At 42.7% G+C, this 3,760-nt stretch overlaps 1 protein-coding gene across 1 annotated transcript in view; it reads left to right on the forward strand.

Moving 5' to 3' along the window:
- The window catches only part of FAM20C (family with sequence similarity 20, member C), a gene marked incomplete at its 5' end in the record, with an annotated part of 55,987 nt that overhangs the window by 45,680 nt on the left and 6,547 nt on the right, over nucleotides 1-3,760 (forward strand). The window lies entirely within an intron of this gene.

The following is a 3,760-nucleotide window of genomic DNA, read 5'->3' on the forward strand; positions in this document are numbered from 1 at the left end:
TGCCTGGTGGCCCCAGCCAAGGATGGGGCTCTACAGGGTGGGAATTTTACAAACACAGGGTAAACCCATGCCCTGCTCACTAGAATGTACAAATGGAATAGCTAATTATTGGCAAAGGGTGGGACAAAGTGCTGTCGTGTCTGTTCAGCATCTGGGATGCTGAGATGGAGAAATTAAGCCTCTGAGTTAAGGCACAAAAATACATAGCTAAGTATGTTCTTAGAGGAAGAATATAGAGGGAAATGTTCAATTTAAAGCTTGTAGCTATGTTACAATGAGCTTAACTCATATTATTTCAGCTGCATGCAGATGTGCTTTGCTGAACTCAGGCTCTGACTTGTGTAACAGGCAATCTGGAGCAGAAATCTCCAGAGATCTCTCCCTTGCTCCATCTGCAATTGGCCAGAAGCTGTTTATCCCAGAGCCCTAAAGACAACATCCGAAGAGTTAATTACAGTTTCTCCCAGTGTAACTGTAATTTATTGCTGTTGGATGGAAACCAGAGTCATTGCAGAGCTTTCAACCATCAGTCATCAACCTCTGTCATTGCAGAGCTTTCTCCTTTAAAATACTTACAACACTTTTGTGCTCACCGATCAAGTCATTACCATGGCTGTTATTTTTAGTTTCATATTTATGTTCAGCTCTGCAGGGTGCAGTTGAACAGTTATTTATTCCAGTAACTTCACTTGAAAAATACACTACATAATTACAAAAGGTTTCATTGTACCCCATGTCATGAGAGCTCCAATTTCACCTGTACAGTCATGGTGACAGTGTTCACCACAGCTGATGTGCAGACATTTCTGCATGCTCCACCTAGGCACTTGTGCCTCAGTCACTTTTTCTCCCTCTCTGCCACTCTCTCTGTCTACAGGGGTTTTTTTTGCTTGATTTTTTTTTACTCAAACAATCATGCAGAAAAGATGGCAAAAAAGTCTTGTGATGGTGACAGGCACATGGTGACAGTGTTCACCACAGCTGACGTGCAGACTTTTCTGCATGCTCCACCTAGGCACTAGTGCCTCAGTCACCTTTTCTCCCTCTCTGCCTCTCTCTCTGTCTACAGGGGGTTTTTTTGCATGATTTTTTTTACTCAAACAATCATGCAGAAAAGATGGCAAAAAAGTCTTGTGACTATATGTGCACAAAATACTTTGGCTCATCTGAAATATAAGCCATTTTATTCCTGTTATAGCAAGTAAGACATGGATTAGTAGGTTTTCTTGCTTTTTTAGCCTTCCCAGGTTATATATCAAGGCTTAGGTCACTTGAATGATTTCTGAGAATTGCAAAACTGCACTTGAGCAGTGAGCAGCTTACAGCAGCCAGTGCATGGCCAAGCTGCCAGTTTGGGTGAAGATCTTTATCTTGTCATTATGAAATTCCAGACATCCAAGGGATGATCCAAACATAATCCTTTATTCAAATTTATTTAGAGGCCTCAGATAAATTCAATTAAAATATTTGATTAACTATGAATCAGGCTTTTCTGGAGAATAAGATGCTTAAGCAATTAATTATTCTCTCAATTTTACATTTCCTAAATCAATATACTTCGCTTAAATCATGTTGGTTACTTGTCAGAGTTCTTCCCTACAAGTCCCCAGTTTAATTAGTCAAATTCTCATTAACATATGCCCAACCTCTGTCTTGTATTTCATACTGACCTTAAAAGGCAGGCATTAATTAATGTTTAATGAAAAAGTAATACAGGTCCTAAATTAAGCATTAGAAACAAATTCACAAACCTAGAAGACAGCTCAAGCAGCAGATTGAGGGCAGCAAAGTGAGAAGAGGAGGGTGCTGTGGTGAGCCCTGCAGCCTGGAGAGGTGGTGGGGAGGGAACAGGGAGCCTGGGGAAGACTGGAGGAGGTGTGAGGTGGACTTGTCCCCTCTGGCAGATGAGACACAGCACATCAGTTGGTTTTTAGAGAGAACTGGTTACTAAGCTGAGAAATTGAGGTGTGCCATATGGATACTGGCAGGAACCAGTCTGTGCTCCCACACTAAGCTGTCCAGTCCCCATTGGGACTCCCTTTCAGGAGGCTGTATCTCTGCAGCTTCATCCCCTTGCAGTGCTCAGTGGCAGTTAATGGCCATGGGAACACGTGGTGTCTGCTGGCAGTGTCCCCTCTCTCCGTATACCCATATAGGTCTCTTAAAATTAAATGAGCACTAGATGTAATTGATTTTATACAGAGCTCTTCCCCTTGAGCTGGGAGACCACTGTTTGCACTGGAAACCCTCAGAGGGTAAATATTGATGATGCTCATCAATATACTGTGTTATTCCCTGGACCAGTGTGGGGATGTATTGGAAGGAACCACATTGCATTTCCACGCCTGGGCCACCTCACTTAGCCCAGCAGGCGTGGAAATGAGGGCCAGGAAGCTGCAGGCAGTGGTAGCTTCAGAGCCTCCTGCAGAGCAGCATCACTTCTTCCCCTGGCAAGAGGAAAAGGCTGTGAGCAGGGAGGTCAGGCAATGCATTAGGCTGCATTCAGGGAGAAAGCAGATTGCAGAAAAGTGCACTTCCAGGCAGTTTGGACTAAACATGAGAAATGGAACTGGGTCAGTAATTATTTAAATTAATTTTACATCCTTTGCAGTGAGGCAGACTGCAATAGCCCTGCTACTCTTACAAATGCATGGTAATTTGCTAGGAAAAAGGAGACATACTAATGATGTCAGCCTTCCTTTTGGAAGTAATTGAGGCAGAAGCTTAAAGGAATCAATGTTATACAGCTAGTAAGCAGCATGTTTGTGTTCATATTAACCAATTCCAAGGGATTATGGATTTTTTTTTCCCCTCCCAGCAAACAATAGCAATTCTGAATTATTTCAAGCTATTATTTTGAGCAGGTAGAAGAAAGATCTTTTCATGCATTGCTTAGTAAATATCCAGGATTCTTTGCAGTACTCCATTTGCACAGGCTAGCTAAAAGTCCTGCAGATCTCAATAAAAGAGAGACTGCACTGCCAAGCAGTTTACTTTAAGGTATCTCCACTTGTCTCTTTTCTTTCTGAGAAGAATTATCATTCAGCTATCAGGGTGGTGCACAGACAATGTGCAGACAAGGCTACAGACATTCTGGTTCTTAATTGTTGTAATTAGTTGGAGTTTCGATCACCAGACCATGATTTTTGTGTGGATTTCATTACGAATTGTATCCATTCATCCTCAGATAATGAAAATCAGACATTTGCAACACTGGGATTCTCTTGCCTCTCCAGTGCTTTGGGGAAACTGTTTTGTTTTTTAATGGAAGAGTTTGCAAGTTACAAATCCCCAGCATTTGAACATTTCAGCACATACAAACATCCCTCCCTGTCTGGTTTGCCAGTGCTGCTGCTGTGGCCATTTCTACACATTCTGCAGCAGCAAATTCCTGGTGGGACTTTTGCTACTGCAGAATGTAGGTGCACTTTTTGCAGGTGTACTTAGGGACAGGGGTCCTTCCAGAAACTCCTGTATCGGGTGCTAGAGGTACACGTGGGCTGGGCAGTGTTAATGGAATGAGGACCACACTCCAGTTAGACCTCATCTCCCCTTTCCCTCCTGTTTTTGCCTTCAAAAGGCCAAACTTTGCTCTTAGCATGTGATTGCCAGCGGAGCCCTGGGCTTTTGTCTCTAGCTGTGCAGAATGTGGGTCACCTACTTAGATTTCAAAGAGACTTGCTACAGCACCTTGAAATCTTCACTGAGAACTGTGTTTTTCTATATTTAGTACCTTTTTTTTTTCCCTACCTTTTTTCAG

The sequence above is a fragment of the Merops nubicus genome, unplaced genomic scaffold (assembly GCF_000691845.1).
Source record: "Merops nubicus isolate BGI_N331 unplaced genomic scaffold, ASM69184v1 scaffold4564, whole genome shotgun sequence".
NCBI classification, from domain to species: Eukaryota; Metazoa; Chordata; class Aves; order Coraciiformes; family Meropidae; genus Merops; species Merops nubicus.